This window comes from Aulonocara stuartgranti, assembly GCF_965226115.1.
Source record: "Aulonocara stuartgranti genome assembly, chromosome: 4".
NCBI classification, from domain to species: Eukaryota; Metazoa; Chordata; class Actinopteri; order Cichliformes; family Cichlidae; genus Aulonocara; species Aulonocara stuartgranti.
The window spans coordinates 37,194,869-37,214,762 of NC_138942.1; the positions used below are offsets into that span (position 1 = coordinate 37,194,869).

General features: G+C 42.4%; 1 protein-coding gene and 2 long non-coding RNA genes across 3 annotated transcripts in view; all 3 read left to right on the forward strand.

The window, feature by feature from the left end:
• The window catches only part of LOC309705065, a 1,327-nt gene extending 1,297 nt beyond the window's left edge, over positions 1-30 (forward strand). The window contains exon 2 of the long non-coding RNA XR_014276474.1: positions 1-30. This exon is cut by the window's left edge and continues 979 nt beyond it. This is a non-coding gene — a long non-coding RNA (uncharacterized lncRNA).
• The window catches only part of LOC309704923 (uncharacterized protein), a 535,689-nt gene that overhangs the window by 94,820 nt on the left and 420,975 nt on the right, over positions 1-19,894 (forward strand). The gene's annotated exons all lie outside the window — the stretch shown is intronic.
• Positions 8,828-10,247, forward strand: LOC309705035. The gene is made up of 4 exons (XR_014276445.1): positions 8,828-9,024; positions 9,116-9,176; positions 9,287-9,400; positions 9,999-10,247. It is a non-coding gene; the product is annotated as an uncharacterized lncRNA (long non-coding RNA).

The window sequence follows — 19,894 nt, forward strand, 5'->3', positions numbered from 1 at the left end:
AGCTGCAGTCAGCTGAGACTGAAGAAGTCACCTGATCAGTGAGCAAACGTTTCTGAAAACGTCCAGATGAACAGAATCAACCTTTTGGGATCAGCCAGCAATGCAGCATCATTGTTGTTCAGCTTCAGAGGTTTGCAGGAATGAACTGATGACCAGAAACAGCTGCAAAGTCCAAGAAAATACCAGCTGGAGTTCAGCTGCATTTGAAGAAGTCAAAGAAAAGTAAGGATGGCAAAGGGCGACGTTTTCTTCCAAAGAGCTGCAAACATGGTCGACGCCTCATTAGAAGAATCATCTGGACATTTGTGAGGAACTCTGACCAAGAAAGCAACGTCACACAGATCCAACAGACAGTTTCCATGACTGCAAGTGTTGAGTGGAAAAATGCTACATTGCATTATTGCATCCTCTCACCACAGGAGGCGCTGTTGGCACCACTGATTGCTGATCAGCTGTTCTCTGATGATCTGATTGATACTGTGAATAACGGGACTCACTGAACTCTGTGACACAGTGAAGATTACAGAGTTTAACTTCAACATCTGACTGACGTCACACAGACAGAAGGATGAACCAGTGAGGCACAGAACACAGTTACTGGAGATACTGGATCAGCTCCATGTGAACCTCTGATGGAGAAGCTGCTGAGCCAGAGAAACATCAGGACATGACAGCAGCTGCACTTATCTAACAACATGTAGCAGAGCTGATCTATGTTAGAGGATCTATCACAGCAGCTGAAGCCAAAGTCCAACACTGGATACCAGCTGAGCCTGTGCTGAGTGTAGTGTTACAGGAAAAGGGCAGAAACACTGGTAGCTCCCAGTGATGCTGACTGGGGCACAGAGCTGAATGATGCAGCATCAGGACACTGTTTCAGTCTGACTGACAGAGAAACCTGTAGCTGTATCTACATGTGAGGCAGAGGCCACACAAGCAGCTTTCTATGTTTCACAGTGACTGAGATCTTCAGTGGGGGTGGACATGCTCCTGTACAGACCTCTGAGGAGAACCAAGGTGCAGTCAAAGAGTCCAGTCTGTCCTCACAGATGTGAACATGTGCTTTCATCAGGTCTGCTGTCAGCTAGCAGGCTCACATCAGAATCACTGTTCCTGAAAAACACAGTCTGTGTGACATCATCAGTCAGCTGATGGTCCCAGATCTGAATGGTTTCTGTCTCTACTGAGGAAGTCAGAGAATATCACTGAGGTGTGGATCAGGTCTGAGTGAGCTGTGGAGGGACAGCTTTAAACAGTCCACAGGTCTCACGTCCTGCTCAGTCTGGTAGCAGATACCTCGTATTGTTCCAGATGTGCTGACATCAGCAGCAGCACAGCTGTGTGATACCATGAATCTCAGTTATTGATCCAACACACAGTAAATACAAAGATCAGGATTTCTGAGAGTAATCATTATGAGTCTGAACACATGATCACTGAATGTTAGTCTCCACAATAATAAGCTAACACAAGCAAACACAGCTTTCAGCTCTTATTTTGAAACTGGCTTATTTAGAGAGCTGTGATGTGAGCGTGCCTGGCTCTGAGGCACTTGGGTCAGCCTCTGTTGTTTAGAAGTGTTACAGACTGTGAATGACACAGACCTGTCAGTTTCCATGTTTGTCTGTAACACAGCTCAGGGCTCCATGCTGAACGCATCCATCCAGTGTTATTGATCCAGGACTGATACCAGCATTGGGATCAATACTACAACACACAATCACATGTGTCCACGTGATGTGTTTGACCAGCTTTATTCATTAATGATCAATCAGCTTATTTACTGCATCTGAGTCCAGCTTCATTTAAATGATCCAACCATGAAAATGACATCAGTCCTACAGAAGCACTTCATGCTAACAGGAAGTCATTGATTAAGGTGGAATAACACAGAGACACAACCACTCACAGCTAACCTGACCCCACTAACTGCATGTGTTTGGACTGTGGGAGGAAGCCGGAGTACCGGAGAGGACGCACACAAACACGGGAGAACATGAAGCTCTGAAACAAAGATGGTGGATTTGACCTCAGGACCAGGCAGGGTTACGGGGGTCATGACCCCCCAATAATAGATCCAGCTACACTGAAACTGTCAATTTCATTTACTTTTACTGTTTTAAAGCTATCAGGCTGCTTTGTGGCTCACTCAATACTAAACTAAGATACTTTCAGTGTGAATCATTTGCAGGAACACAGGCAGGATTTAAAGTGCAGAACTTTACAGTCTCTGTCTCAAAGTTGGTCTGAACATGCTAACAGCTCTTTGTTTTTTTCAGTTTTCACTGGTTTGATGTAATGAAAGAAATTTTAAAGAAGCAGACGATTGTTGTTATTTTAGTTCTATAGTTTCATAAATCGTGGTGTGGATCTAAGTCAACATTCAGAATAAATAAGATAATACAGCACTTTGATGGTTGCCTTTGTATTTTCCCAGCAGTGCTCAGGTTGGTTCTCGGCTACATTTACATACAGATGTTAATGTGTTCAGCAGCTGGACTCATCTGAGGAAGGAACATTGGAAAGGTGCTCAGTGCACAACTGCATCACTAATTTTATGTAAGACCCTGTGTTTTATTGTATTTATATATTTGTAACATTTGACTCAAACACTTTTGGGAAGGATGAAAATGTTTTCAGGAGGAAGTTTTTCCTTCTGTCCGACTGCAGTACACACAACACTGCGTCTCCCTCCCTTATCACACTTCCTCAGGCTGGTGATGAGCGCCCCCTGGTGTCAGTGTTGATGACGTCATGCACAGTGAAACATAAACAGTGTCTGTTAATAAAAAATCATGTGTCCATTTTCATGTTTGCATCATGTTTCTGTAAAATCATCAGCTGTTTCTGAACCTTCTTCATTGTTTGACTCATTCCAACAGCTGTGAGCTGTGATGGAGTCAGAGCAGCTTCATCACTGATGTTCAGGTGAAGCTGAACTTAATAAACTGTAGAAATGATCAGGATTCAGGCTGGATGTGTAAAACACTTCTGTGTGAGGTCGCAGTGCTTCATATGTGTGTGTGGGCTGAAGCACACACGTGTGAGTCCTCAGAGGTTTCACACACATCACTGCACACACTTATAATCCTAGTTTAAGCTTGTGGATCATATCGGACACATCAGCAGCTCTTTGGAGACAAAGATTTGAGATTTAAGATGAGTCATAGTCTTTCTATCCATGGTAGCTTCCACTGCTGAGGCTCGGGAAACATGAAGAGGATAATTAAGAGCAAGCATCAGCTCTGTCTCATCTAACTACACAGTATTATGATCATGCACTTATGTCTCAAACTCACACACAATGAGACAAAATGAGTTCTGTGAGTCTTTAGATTATCAGTAATTCTGGTGACAGTTTGACGCTCAGTGGAGCCATTTTTGGTTTGTGATGAGTGTTTTGTGAGCTTCTGTTTTGTGAATCGCTCTTTGTAATTTAGAAGATGGTGCAGAAATGTGCGCGCCCTTATCTGAGAGGACACGGAGAGAGTGTCGCAGACTCGAGGTGAGGAGATAAACCTCGGAGCTGGATGGCCTGCACGTTACCCATGTGCATCTTTTCAGTGACATCAAGTGAACCCATAATAAGCATTTCTATGTCTTAGACATCATGTCCATTTCTAATGAGAGATTATTTTTAAATGAGGGAAACCTGGTCTAACAACACGCTTCCAACAGAGCTAAAGGTTCACCACAGTGAGACGGTGGGACTCTGATAAGAACTGAAACACTGTGTATGAACAGCTGAGACAAAACTATATATAAACACTCATTTATTCCAGTTTAGTTTACAATGATTTCAAAGTAATGTGGAACGATTCATGTTCATGAGCTGTTACAAACACAACTATTGATTTGTCTATATATGGTCGGACTACAAGGCTCGTGTTGAGGCTCTTGGAATAATGTGTGAATTACAGCAAGAAATGATGGTTTCCCATTTTACCAAAGTGGAATAAAATCACCACAGCAAAGAAATCATGTTATTGTCTGCAGCTAAAATATATGGTGAACATGGTTTTATAATAATGTGCAAACACAACCTCACTCTGCTCTATACGAGGAGCCAACCACAGCTGTCCGGGTCTTCATCCACCACCTCCACCATCTTTGCTCATCATCATTCACTTAATTGCTGATTGGTTTAAATCAAACTCCATTACAGGTTCAACTCCATCATATAACAGCATGTTGACTTTGGATCTGGTGTGCAGTGCCACCTTAAAAGATGAGGAAACTAAGAGATTACAAAAAAAGAAGTGGAGGAGTTAAAGAGCTGCAGCAGATTAACAGTTTCTGACAGTCATGTGTTAGAAATAGGACGATTAGATGAGCTGAGGGATCCATCTACTGCTCAGTGAAGCCTCATCAGAAACAGTCTCAGTGGAAGGATGGCTCTATTGTTAAGGAAGGACACAGGCAGAAAGACTGGCGTCTGTCACACAGGAACTGGACTGAAAATCAGCTGCACATATTCATCAGTACGTGCAAACATATTATAGGTGTGGAATTCAGGACAGTACCATCAGAAGTTGATCCACTGTGCAAATGTCTGATTGGCAGTGGCTTCATTTTTCACTATGAACAAACTGCTAATGCAGCATCACAGGACGTCAGCCATGGATTGGCCTCCCCAGACCTCAACATTACTGAAACATCTTAACAGAGGATGGAAACAAAGGGAACCAACATCCAAGAAAAGACCAAGACTCCAGGCTGTGCTGAATTATAAAGGTGGACTGACCTCCAGGGTCCTTAGTATCATATAAGCTCAGTTTGTGTCTTATATACTTTCCATTTATATAACAAAATATATAGAAACGAGGGTGGTTTAAGATGTGTGTAGAGTTTTATTCATTATCTTTAGACAAACAAAGAAAGCACCATCCATTCGTCTCCAGTCTGTATGAAAAACAGGGGAAAGGTCAAATTAAAACTTTGAAATTCCTTTCACAATAAATCCATAAATAAACAAAATAAAACATAGAAAAGTGTTTAAACCCACTTTTCCATAAAGCTGTCAATAGGAAATGTTCCAGTAAACATGTCTGTGTTTCTGCTGTTTTCCTTTCATGCGTCCACAGCTGACAGGTAACCCTATTGGAGTCGCCATAGTGACGGGTGGCGTCTCAGCTTCAGCGTGTTGATGGGCACAGCCATGGTTACCACAGCTGGAGTTGGTGTACGGCGAGCTGTGAGAGGACAGAGATGGAGAACGCACATTTAACTCTTTAACAGGAGATACGTTACGACTAACAGACGACTGCTGTCTACATGATGTCTTTGCAGCCCTTATGCTACATGTTACACAACTTTTCTTCATGCCAACAAGACTGAGGTGCCACATAGTCGACACATACAGCTGATTATGATGCATGTTTTACTATTGCTATGTTCACATCATCTGCTTGGCTTTATTACTGAGAGCCTGGAGATCCTCTGACGTGTGCATGGCTGATGTGAAGTATGATTAGTCCTACATGACATCAACAGCAGAGGCAATGAAAGCTTTGTTGTTAACAGGTTGTAGGTAAAGTCAAATGTCTACTTCTACACTTGTGTTGGGTAAAGTTCTTCTCACTGCAGCAGATTTATATCTGTGCTTTCACAGGGCGTGATGTGGAGCTCAGCGCTGAGGTGCAGGTCTCCTTGGAGACGGCATCCTGGCTGAAATATTATCATGCTTCCAAAACATTTCAGCTTTTATTTTGAAAGAAACAAGACTTGAAAACGAGTCCCCTTCTTCCTCTTTGTCTTTGTTCTTCAGAGGAGTGTCACCTGGACAAACTCAGGGCTGTTCTAGAGCCTTTCTTATTATTTGACTCCATAGAAATAAAACTGAATGGAATCAAACAAAAACTCCCAAACAGCTAAAACACTTTGCTTTATTCTCTTTTTTAACAAATACGTTGAAGTCCATCCACAACAACACAGCTGAGATCTCCTTTGTAATCAAGTGTTTACATCCTTTGTACAGATCTGCATACAAAACAATCATTTACGTCCCACAGAAGTCTAGTTACACGTAACTCTACAAGAACTGGTGAATGACAGAAACATGAGACACATGATCACAGGTGATAACAAAAAGAGAAAGAATTCATGTGTTAGTGATGTTTTTCAGCCCTGATGGCTCATGTTGGAGAAACAAGCTGAGGTACGTGGAAAGTTCACACACACAAGTGGGCGTGAGCGCACACACAGAGAGAAACACAACTGAAGCATCTGTTTGCTGTTTCTGCTTTCATCATCTCTGCTGCTGTGTCAGGCTGGGGTCTCTCAGTGACGTGGTTGAGGTGAAGTATGACGAGTATCCCTGATTCAGTCCATCGAGACAAAGGGCAAAGAAAGCTGTTGTTAACAAACTCTATGGTGATGTGGCATTTAGCTCTGACTCTACGCTCTGCTGAATCCTTTGAACCTGCTGATCAGTAAAGCTCTACGTGCTGCAGCAGATTGACCTCATCTGTGTTCACAGGTGTGGACCTCAGCGCTGAGGTGCAGGAGACTTTCATTCAGTTCTCCCTGCAAACAGCATCCAGCCTGGAAATACTGTCATCTTTCCCAGAAACGGTGCTCTTATCTCAGAGAAGAAGTCTGATGTAAATAACTGCAATCAACAGTGATGTTCTGCACAGATCACTTTTCCATTTTGCTCTCTAGATGAGTCCCAGCTGCCTGACCTTGTGTCCAGGTGATCGTCTCACTGAGGAGCTTTTGTTCTGAAAATCTCACGTCCATCACCTGTTTCCTTTTTACTATCTCTGCTCTTTCTTTATTCACAATGCTCATAATATCACACAATTATATTCATCACCTGCATGTTTTTATCCAGCTGCTGTTAGAACCAAACAAATAAAAAGGATGAAAAGCCTGAAATCCTTTGATTTATTACATTTGAAACAAATATGAGAGCATCCCTAACAGCACAGCTGAGACCTTTGTTTTAATCAAGCCTTTGTATCGACACACTTGTAAAGATTCATATACAAAACATAATAGAATAAATCAATATAAAATACACATAATCACAAAAATGCAGCCATGTTGTGAGTTTGCATCTAAAACATGCATGTTTCCCTTTGTACAGGCAGATTTACAGCAGACAAAGCAACACGCTGATCGACTTTGACCGCTGCAAAAACAAAATACCCACCAAGTCTGAAGTCGATCAGAGGAACTGTTGACAGACAGACTGACAGACAAACAGATGCTTGATTCATTAGTGCGATTAAATGTTCTTCTTTAGCAGCATCACTTCATGTGTTTGTGTTCCAGGAATAAAGGTCTGTTTAAACTGGACGTCTCCTCAGCATCACTCGTGCTGTCGTGGTTTCAAAGCTGTGCAGAAAGAATCTGAGGGATGATACAGAGGTGACCAAAGTTACAAACATCCAGCTGTGCTGCAAATGTTTGCAGAGCTCCAAACTCTTTGGCTTTCTGCAGAGCAAGTATGGAAGAAGCACCTGAGCTAACTTCAGTTTAGACGATATGAGGAAAAATGCTGCTTCCCAAAGTTTCCTACAAGTATCCAGTTTATATTTAGAGAAGCGAAGGCTCTTTATCCTGACAACTACTCCCTGGTGGATCCCTGTCCTGTGACAGCAGCAAAGACTGTGTATCAGTATCATCAAAGCCACTTCAATAACCAGTGTTTAAAGCTCTCTAGCAGATGGACTTCAGTGGCAGCAGCCTCTGTCTGCTGTGTACAGAAGGTTCTCTGATGAAGCACACAGCAGATGCTGCACTACAACAGCAGCAGCAGCTCAGCTTCAGTTTGCTTCGACGCCCTTTTTGACCTGTGAAACAGCAGAAAATGAAACATTTCAACACCCGTTTGTTAGCGTGAGCTATTCTGCTGTTTTTCATCATTTCACAGGTGAAATAAAATCACATTTACTTCCTGTAGGAGTGATCGTGTCCAGCCTGACTGAGACCATGTGCTCCATCCTGCACAGGTAATAAACCTCTGACATGAAGGGCTGTCAAGTAGTTTTAGACAAATGGGGGTAAAAGAGACGTTAAAAGCTTAAAGAGAAACTACATTTTCTAAGAACTGTCTGACGTTCACCTCTCACACAGTGGATACGATTCTGCCGCTGCAGGAATAATCTTTGTGCTTATGAAACTGTCCATGTGTTTGCAGAAAATGTCACATGTTCAAAGCCATCCCAGCACCTGGGGTTTGTATAAGTGCAGCTGCTGGTGGGGAGATAGTCTCACTCTTCTATATAAAGAGTCAGCAGGCAGCAGATCTTCATCTGTGATCTCCTCCATCATCACGTCTTCACTCTTCAGCAGCTATGGCTTCACTTCGTGCCCTTCTGGGAGTGGTGCTGTGCTCCTCATGGTTTCTGCTTCTGCCTCAGGCCGACTTTGATTTACAGAGTCATCCATAATATTTTTTATTTTACTGCCCATCTATTTTCATACAAATGTCTCCGTCTTATGGAAAAGGGGTGGAGCTTATCCAACGAGGACAGGCAGGGCCCCCCCAGACAGTTTAGCAGTCTATACAGGAGGCTGACCTTTGCAACATGTACTTCTATAATGACTTCACCATTTAGGTTATTTGGTTATGTTTCACCCTGGATTTTGTGAGATAATATTTATTTTGTCCACTGATTTAAAAACAACAAACTATATGAATATAAAACAGAGTGAACAACAAAACATCAGCTTTGGAAACTTTGATGTAAAATTCTGCAGTTGTTTTCTCAGATATAGCATAAATCAAACTAACATACATCAGTGTGTTATTAATGTGCACACACACACACACACACACACACACACACACACACACACACACACACACACACACACACGTGTTACAATAAACAGCTCTTATGCTTCTGTATGATTCTCAGTGCTTTCCATTTGCGTGTCCACAGGTTGCTGTAAGTGGTGCTTGACTGCAGTTTGCTCTCATTTCAAGTGGTTTGCTGTCACAAAGCCAACAGGAAGTCCGGCCATGGTTGAGCCAACTGAAGATGGGTTGAAGGTGGCGTCCTCGTTTCCTCTGTGAGCGTGAGAGGACAGACAAAGCAAACACCGTTTGGACAGCATTAAAATATTTACACTGATGATTAATGTTGTGTCTTTGCACCTGTAGCGATACATGTTGGAAAATGGAGACTTTAGCCACCAAGACTGACGTGCCTGGAAACTTCCCTGTGAGTACGCCCACAAAGACAGGAAACAGTTTAACCACCGCGGTTAATCCTCCATCATCATCATCCAGTATTTTTCACATCTTTTCTTCTGCTGTTTCCCTTGTTGTCAGTCACGGGGTTTGTGACTGAAATGCGTGTGGTCGACGGGAAGCCTGACGAGTACGGCCTGAATCATTCCATCAACACCGGACGGAGTGAAACCTTTGTTGAAAACAGATTATATGGTAACGTTGCTGTTAGGTATTTTAGTACCATGGTAGCATTTACTGGATATTGTTTTATAGTGACATTATACAGGAAAACTCTGTCATTCAATAAGGCCCCTTTGTTTTAGTTATTTTTCTCTTTGACCCAAGAATTGATGTGTGAGAATCACAGGCTGGTACAAGGTTGAAATACCACAGAGATCACTCCCTCAGCTACATTAGTTTCTTAATCTTTTAGACGCCTCTTGAAGGCCAAATGGTTTGTTTCAGAATTCACTAATGAAAGAACTCTTTATTTCGTGCCTTGAAAATATGTCGCTGAGATAATCACAATTGTAGCTGAACTGATAAACTACACAAAGGATGCTTCTTCACCCAAGGGCAGGAAGACGCTCCCTTATCTTGGTCTGTACTGGTTTAAACTGATAATCTGCTGACTCATGAATTTGTCCCTCTATATAAACTGTTGTACTTGAGAATAAAGTTGAGTCAATTTGGGAAGACAATCTAAAGCAGTCTCTGTTTTCTTGTTCTCCCAAGCTGCTCCCGAGCTCGTACTAACACGCTGAATGGCATGCTTGAATATTACTTGAGAATATATTTGACTGTGTTACAGACTAAGGGACATTCTCTGCTGATAGGTGAAGGTACAATCTCTGCTGATAGACGTCCACGCCTCGGAGGAAGCCGATCCACGGAGTAGGCCCTGGAAACCGTTTCCTTCAATTTTGGTGTCAGAAGTGGGATCCTGACGAAGGTAGGCACTCGTCTTTTATTTTATAAGACTGTGTTATGCCTTTCTCAGTGATCCACATAGAAACGGGATACGCTGACGAGGCCTTCTTCAGTGGCCCACATAGTAACAAGTGGGATACGCTGGGGAGCCTTCGTTAGTGGCCCACATAGAAACACAGGAAGTTGCCTGTTGTTTTGTAAATAAAAGCAGAAAGGACACAGGAAGTTGCCTGCTGTCATAAACTAAGAAGTTGCTCACCAGCAGAAAGGACACAGGAAGTTGCCTGGGGTCATAAAACGAGAAGTTGCTCGTTAAAAAGTGAGAAGTTGCTCACTAAAAAGATAAAATTGCTAGCAAAAAGTCAAGTAACCTCAGGTGTGCCACAGCAAAAATAAAAACTAACTTAAATCCTTCAAGCGTCTAAACCCCTCTGGAAATCACTGACCATGGGTCAGAATAATTCAAAGACCTTAGACGGGTCCGATAAAAAAATCAAAATTAACTGTAAAACCGAAAAAAATAAAATATAAAATCACAAATAGCGGCTCCGTACGACTCCCACTTCCGGTTACGTTTAACCCACGCTCGCGAATCAATGAAGACTTCCATGATTACGTATCCAGAACATGCGGAAGTGCTTACGTGACTGATTTCGTCTCGAACTTAAGAACTATAAGTTTAATGCATCCTAATGTATTTCCGGAGCCCTATCCCGAACGATTATCGCCAGAAAACAGGTCAGTAGAAATGTTAAATACTATTTGTGATAAGGAAAGTAGGCTGATTAAAAAGTCCTGTAAAAAATATATGATAGAATGCAATGAAATAATACCCAGATTTGGAATACCTCACCAAATTAACAGTGATAGAGGACCTTCATTCACATCAGAAGTAATTCAAAAGTGTGCTAAAACTCTAGGAATAGACTGGAAATATCATGTGCCATACCATCCTCAGAGTTCAGGAGTTGTAGAAAGAATGAATAGGACCATAAAAAATCGCCTGACTAAAGCAATGATAGAAACAGGAATGACCTGGATCAAACTACTTCCTCAAATCCTCTGCGAGATTAGAATGACTCCATCCGCAGCAACCAAATTATCTCCATTTGAAATAATCATGGGAAGACCGTTTCCAACACCATGGTCAGCCTCCAGAGGGGCACCGCTATTGGAAGGGGACATAGACACTGCATTGTCTGACTATGTTCATAACCTGGTAGAAACACTGAATAATAACTATCAGAAAGTTTGTCTCTCTCAGCCTCTCCCTTCCATAGATCCAACCCATCCGTGGAAACCAGGAGATGCGGTGTTGGTAAAGTCGCTAAAACCAAGGGCACTCGGGGAGGCCGCGTGTTCCAGCCCCCAGACTGTACTTGCAGTGACGAGAACCAGCATCCTAACAGACGGACAACCTCAGTGGATTCATGCCAGCAGGGTTAAGACCAGCCCCACCAAACCACCTAAGGCGTCGGATCAAGTAGATGACGACTCAGGCGAGCCAACGCCCGGATCCAATCCACCTACACACACACAATCACTGATTAACACACAACGCCTGAAAGAACAACAACAAGGTACTCGAACATCCAGCAGGAACAGAAAGCCTAGAGTACCACACAATGTCTAACCTGATAAAGATAGACTCGTTTCATCCTGATAATGGAGAAAATGAAATGCCCATTGTCATCACACGACGCTTATACGGTGTCTCTCGAACCTGGGACCAGGCCAGGAGACGACTAAAGAACTGTCTTTTTTATATATTTAGGTTATTAATCATATCTACTGCATTAACCTTAGGATTTTTATTTACTATTTCGTATTGTAAACTGCAACCCTGTTCACATTTCTGCAAAGCCACATTTTGCTGACAATACCTCATGCTCCACTTGGCAAGACACCCACCTAGTACACTCGTCACGTTCTCTAAAATCAGTAGAAAGCAACACAGACACCACCAATAAACCATGATACCCTGTGTACGCTCAATGATAACCCATATAGCTACTAGTACAGCTACTTCAATGTATTTGCAATTAGCACAAATTGATCCTGAGGATGTGCCAGATGTTACCAATGATGTTCCTGATGTGTATATTGAACATTAGGTTGTGAACTATTACATTTTATGATTTGCTTTTTATATTATGTTATTACATTTGTGATTTTTCCTTTCTATTTGAGTTATTATTTTTAAAAATAATAAAAGAGGGGAACTGTTAGGTATTTTAGTACCATGGGAGCATTTACTGGATATTGTTTTATAGTGACATTATGCAGGAAAACTCTGTCATTCAATAAGGCCCCTTTGTTTTAGTTATTTTTCTCTTTGACCCAAGAATTGATGTGTGAGAATCACAGGCTGGTACAAGGTTGAAATACCACAGAGATCACTCCCTCAGCTACATTAGTTTCTTAATCTTTTAGACGCCTCTTGAAGGCCAAATGGTTTGTTTCAGATTTCACTAATGTAAGAACTCTTCGTTTTGTGCCTTGAAAATATGTCGCTGAGATAATCACAATTGTAGCTGAACTGATACACTATACAAAGGATGCTTCTTCACCCAAGGGCAGGAAGACGCTCCCTTATCTTGGTCTGTACTGGTTTAAACTGATAATGTGCTGACTCATGAATTTGTCCCTCTATATAAACTGTTGTACTTGAGAATAAAGTTGAGTCAATTTGGGAAGACAATCTAAAGCAGTCTCTGTTTTCTTGTTCTCCCAAGCTGCTCCCGAGCTCGTACTAACACGCTGAATGGTATGCTTGAATATTACTTGAGAATATATTTGACTGTGTTACAGACTAAGGTACATTCTCTGCTGATAGACGTCCACGCCTCGGAGGAAGTCGATCCACGGATTAGGCCCTGGAAACCGTTTCCTTCAGTTGCATTTAGCTTCAGTAAACTGTGAAGTTACAGCAGCAGATTTACATCACGTGGCTTCACAGGAAGTAGTCTGGACCTCAGCGCTGAGGTTCAAGCAGCTCTGCTTGCAGACGGCATCCTTCCTGAAAATGTTCTTCATCTTCCTCAAACCAGAACTTTTACATTGGTGCTGAAGTTCTATATAAAAACAGCCTGAAATACAAAGTGATGTTGTGCACTGATTACCTCACACTTTCCATGTTTCCTTCTACAGAGGAGTGTCCGCCTGAGTGTTTTGTCTGATCTGTTGTTGATCGTCTCATTGACACTGCATGCAGATCTGACACCAGGGCTGGACTGGGACAAAAAATGGTCCCGGGCATTTTGACTGGAGACCGGCCCCCCAGGTATTAAAGGAAAAACCATGAAGCCTTTGAATGAAAACAAACGCTGTTGTCACAGTGATGGACGCTGTCTTGTTGGTATACATGCATCAGTCTAATAAACTTAAACCTGCACCATCCTCCCTGTCCTGGTATTCTAAACAGGAAGTAGACTGTTGGTCGAGTTAACCTCCTGAACATCTACAACACACGGTGGAAACCTGACATTAAGACAGAGACTAGAGGTGAGACATGATCATTGCTGATTACTGATGACAGATTTAGATATGTTTTCATAAACCTTTCATTTGCCACATCAATAAACAGCACGGCAGGGCAAAATATGTTTTCTAACATGGCAACCTTTAAAAAGTGAAAGGAGACAGAAAGACAGCTGAGAAAGAATCAAACGGACTTTTTGATGCATTTTACACACAGTACTGGTGCAGAATCTAGAAAATGTGGGAAACACTGGCATCATATGCAGTACTTACTTCTGAAGAAATTATGATGGGACCCTAAAAAATGACTATGTACAATAATGGATTTCTATACATTTTACATCAGATGAAAACGTTTGTTGTAAGATTCAGATAATTATTTATTAAAAGCTCGACATTTTAAATGAGAATAAGAAAGAAAAGTATTTCTTTGTGCCCCCCTCTCCCTGTTAATGCCCTACCTGCCCCCCTGGCAACACTTTGCTAGACCCGCCCCTGCACAGTTACCAGCTGTCAGCTACACAAAAAGGATCCTGGTGTTATTTGTCTCTCAGAAACAGTTCATAACTTCAACTCATTTTTGTTTTGTCATGTTTTGTTCTTTACATTGTCTTTCTTCTATATAATTGTTAAACATTTAATAAATATGTCTACAAAAAGATTTTAAAAACCAGACATTTCACACAGACACCCAAATGATTTCTGACTGATGAAGGGGGCTGAAGGTGCCCTGCTCTTGCCCAGCTTCTGCTGCTCTCTCCCTGCTCACTGTCAGCAGCTGGCAGCCTCGGTCCTGCCTGAGACTCTTCATCTATCAGTGCCAAAGAATATGGGAAATAGCAACGCACAACATGCACATTACAAAACAAGCACATGAATCAGCATTACATTCATTAGTGAAGTGCTGACGTTCGTTCCTAAACTTTGGGCCTTAATTAACATCACTGTGAACTAATGTTTGCTTTGCTTCTTAACCAGTGAAGCAGCGAGGGGCTTTCTGAGGTTCCTGCTCGTAAATGCCCAAAATGAGTCGAGTATTTCTCTGCAACTACAAACTCTGTTTTCATCAGAGGTGTAAATATTACAGCACTGTGTCAGAGTCACTGAGGCTGGAACACAGAAAAAGGAAGTAGATGTATTTATTTTTAGACTTTATTGCCTGGAACCACTTTAAAAATACGCTTTGGGTCACAATTAACTGCAGAAAACCAGGAATCCACATATGAACATTATCTGTGCAGAGATTTATGCTTCTGAAGGTAAACAGTGAAAACTTGCAGCACTAAATGCACAGATAGCCAGGCGTTTCACATTTTGGGACCATCTGCCAGTTTTCATTTCTTAGGTATTGAAGAGCAGAAATGATTGAATTTTATTTACATGCTTAAAAATGTTTGCTTTTGAATATTATTTGAAGAATTACCCACACACTCAGGCACTGTGGGCCTGTTTCCCTTTGCACAACCGAGTGTTGGAAACGGGCCTTTTCTCTTTAAACTCTGAGGGGCTGTAACTTTGGCTTCTATTGGCAGATTTGCATGATTGACCCTCTTTTTAAAATAGTTTTAGCCAAGAGAATCAAGCTAACATCACTGTTTTTACGTCAGCTCACGTCACACGAGCTGTTTCAAGAAAAGTCCTCCTGTCACACAGCAATGCCTACATGAATCACACCACTCTGCTTAAATAATAATAATAATGTTTAGTGAAGCAGGTGAAGCAAAGGGCTGCTTTTAATAGGCTGGGAGACCCAGGTGTGCTGCTTTAGCTGCTGAGCCTCTCATGCTAGCCTCCATCTATAAGCTGGGATCACAGGAGCACTGCAGTCCTGACTAGATCAAGGATTGTTATTCATGCAGGTGACAAAAGTTTACATTCACAGAGTCATAGGATTGAGCCTGGTTTGAAAAGCAGCTGTTTAATGCAGCTGCTTAGAGTTCACACACAGTAGAAGAATCAGACTTGAGTCACATTTCAAACACTGGAAAAATACTCAGCAAGTAACAATGAAAACAGCACAGACTCAGTATATCCTGTTCAGTCCTGTGTTTGATATGAATGTGCTGTTCAGAGAGGATCTCATGTCCTCTTTTACAAAGCCTTTGTTTCATGATGTTTGTGTATAAATGAATGTAGGTGTGTTTCTAAGTGTGAAGGAGCCCTGGGAGAAAAGACTGAAGCTTGTGCCAAAGAACAAACAGGAAAGAAAGATCAGCATTAATGAAGACGAGCACAGAAGGAGCCCAAGCACGTGTTGCTTTTTCAGATTTCTCTAAAAGTGTGTGTTCATTTGTTCCATCCTTCACAACAAACAACAGCTGACAGACACACATGCACTCTGTGTCACTTCACAGGGGCTGATGAAAGTGGACACAGTAAAGGCAGAGCTGGACCTGCTCTACACATCCTGCACTCTGTTAACAGACTTTATTCTGCAGCATCAACAGATAAAAATATATGAAGATATAGAAACGTTTAACATTGTGACTGTTCACATTAGTGAAGCTGTTACTTTGCTGCCAGGTGGGAAAAGAAGCCTAAAGCTGAGTCTGATTAAACATCTGCTGCACCAGAGAGTTTCATGGCCCTGCTTTATCCTGTGCTTGCTGACCACCTCGTCCTGAAACCTCTTCATCATCCTCACAGTTGTGTGAAGAAAGAGGGAAGCAGGTGGAAACCATCTGTGCTGCTGTGTTCACTTGTGTGTGTGCGTCTATGGTCATATCTAATGTGTACCTACAGACAAACACAAACACCTGGCGTTGCACAAGAGTCTCTATGGAGCAACCTGCAGATGTCAGAGATGTGATTAGAGGGTAAAGTGGACTAGTGAGAGCATCTATGTTGTTGTTGTCTGCTGGGGGACAGCATCAGCTCCAGAGATGCATCAGGATCAGCAAACTAATCTGCAAGGCTGCAAGTGTCACTGAAGGAGTTTGAGTCAGTGAGGGACTCAAACTCACACAGCTGGTCAAGAAGGCTCAGCAGCTGCTGTATTTCCTGAGGAGGCTGAGGAAATTTGGTATGTTGGCCAAGATCCTCAGCAGGTTCTACAGCTGCACTGTGGAGAGCAGCCTGACAGCTGCATCACTGCATGGTACGGCAGCACTACTGCAAACCGCAAACGCCTGCAGAGAGTGATAACAACTGTGGAGAAGATCATCAGGACCCCGCTGCCCTCTCTGCAGAGCAGCTACCATCACAGAGTCCAGAGGAGAGACACACCTCTGCCCTCGAGACGAAGGTTCAGAAGTGTGAAATGTAGAACATCCAGACTCAACAACTCCATCTTCCCCACTGCTATCAGACTCCTGAACAGCTGACCGACCTCAAACTGCAGTTTGCACATCAGGTCACTTTGCACACTAAGTTCATTTTGCACATTAAACTCCATGTACATCCATGTACATCGACATCTGCAGACCACACGTGTCTTCAGTTACTTATTTGTACTTATTTGCAGTTATTTATCTTTTTATTTTATTTTTTTAAGTTATTTCTTATCCTTATTTTATCTTTTTATTTATTCTTATCTTGTTCTTTTAACCATTATCTAACTTGGCATTGTGCACGGTGTGTTTAGATTCAGTTTAAATTCAGGGACACGGAGCCCCTGTTGATCCTCTACCTAATCACACGAGCCACGGTGTGAGAACGGGTGTGGGTCTCAATCAGCCAAGGTTTTGGGTGAACCCATTGTGAGATCTAGCCCCACCCCATCATGTGATTTCCTGTGATCAAATGTCCCAGGATGTAAGTGGGCGTTAAGACGTCCATGTCCCTCTTCAAGCAACTTAAAGAAGTCCAGACGCTTTTCTTTCCAAGCTCCTTCAACAACATCATTCATAGAACAACTTCCAGCTTCTTTTGCTCGGCTACAGTTTGGATGGATTTGCAGATGCAACAAGACTAAAATGGTTAGGGTCAGGAGGTCAAAGGTCAGAGCTCCTGTGGGTCTGAGGGCGGCCTCACGCTGGAGAAGGATGAAGGAGTCTGACCTGAGCCAGTGTTTGACATGAACACATCAGCACTGCTGTCAGTGAGCCTAACGACAGCCGTTAGCATCATTTCAGTGTTTCAGTCATAAAAACACTTCCTGTCACTGTGGTGGTTACAGTGACATCATGCAGTTTGTGCTTTGACCTCCAGAGGGCGACAAATCAGCACAGACAGAGAGCTCCATTCAAACTTTGCTGCCATCAGGAATAATTCTTCAAATATAATCATCAGTGTTTGAGCAGTTATGATATCAGGGACAATCTAGACATGTGTGACAATACTGAACATGTCACATGACACACCTCAAACATCATGTGATCCACTCTCAGTCTGCACTTTCATTCATGACTTCAACAGGTTGAAATGAGCTTTGAAGAAACATTCAGTGAAATAAATCTTTCATGGATTCATGTGAGCAGCAGATGAACTTTGTACCAACAACATCTTCAATAACAGAGTCTGAATGAAGCTCAGGTGTTGATGCTGCTCACTGATTGGACGCTTGCTTTCAGCTCTGCTCTCAGTCTTTACTGCACAGGTGAAGGTAGAAAGTGTGACTGGATCTATAGACTGGAAACAGAGAAACATGCTGAACATTTGAAGCTTTGCAGCAGAAATGTTCATGTTACAAATACAGCAGAGCTGATCTGGGATCAGTGTGTTCACACCTGCAGCTACAACAAGGTTTCATGTCTCCACACGTCAGCATGTGAACTTTACTCTGACTCAGTCTGAGCAGTCAGACGGCATATTTTTAAAGTTAACACATCAGCACACACAGAGCTGAGCCCCTCCCACCTGTGCTGAGTTTCAGGTGGAGTCCCGCCTCCTTCCAGGAAGCAGCTCACCTGTGTGTCCGTGTTTAGTGTCCAGGTGTGGAGTGGAGCTTGTTGTTGGTGTGTGAAGAAACTGTAAGTTTGCTTTGTTTCCTCCTTTAACAGTTTGTCTTTAGGAACTTTACTGTTTGTTCAGCTCGTGTTTGATTTCTTCACACAACAAACTGTGTGTGTTTGTATTTCCGGTCTCTCCATTAAAGTCAGTGTGTAATGTTTCCTGGCTAACATCAGCTGTGTGCAGCTTAGTTCAGCACAAATCTGCCGCTCCATAGTTCACGGTAACGGACTCACAGCTGGACCAACGAGGCCGAGTGTGTCCGCCACTCTGAGCTACGTTCGTGTTTGTGTACTTGTAGTTTGTACTTTGAGTTCACTCAGAGCCCACAGAGGACGCAGCGTACGTGATGACGTCACAGCCCTTTACCTCCTTTACTGTCACTGTGATTAATATTTACACACGAGACACCTGCAGAGCTCTGACGCTAAGCTAGCACACAGCATGCTAACACTAAGCTAACGTTCAGCTAACGTTCAGCTAACGCTAAGCTAACGCTAAGCTAGCCAAGAACCCAGAGTGAGGTTAAAGCTGAGTAAACACTGACCCCAGACCAGCACCGTGATAAAGTGAGCTGCTGCTGCTGAACTTGAACAGGTAACAAAGTGATGAGCAGTCAGGCTGCAGGTTTCTACCTGTTCATGTTTCTACAGTAGAATCACTTTGAAGTGTCTTTGTGCTGTTTCATCTTTGATTTGTGTTCATAAACACTCAGAGAAACATCACGTGACCTCATCAGGATCTGTGTTGGTGTGTGGGGCTGTACCTCAGCTTTATGTTGTTACATGCTCATTTGTTCATTTCACACAGTAACATCAAAGTAATGTTATGAGGAGTAATGAAGTAACGTACTCCATTACTTTTAATCAAAGTGTTCTGTGTAATATGTGTAATAATGACTGTTTTGAGTAATGACCAACACTGATCACAACAAAGAGGAAATGCCTCCAACATGCACAAACATTTGAGCCACAACATGCAGTTAATGTGCACAAATGTCTTTGATATGCTGCTCAGTGATGGTGGTGACTGTCAGAGCAGAGCTACTGAGAATCAATAAGTAATATCAATGATGGGATCAGAATCACTAAATTCTTCTCATCCCTGTCAGTATCATACATGTGCTGTATAATGTGATAAATGTAGAGGTGCTGGCTGTTCTCTCACTCTGCTGTTTAGCTGTAAAGGACGCCTCCCTGCCTTTGTCTCATTCATGACCTTTAATAGTCTCTTCTAACATGCAGAGATCTGTATGATCTGTTTCATAGAGTCTAACCAGCCTGTACAGGTAACAACAACAGTCACTGCATCACTGACACACAAACGTCATCTCTGTCAATAACAACATTCATACATGGAATAAAAACACATCAGTGGATCATTGCTGGAGCTGATGTTTGTGCTCCT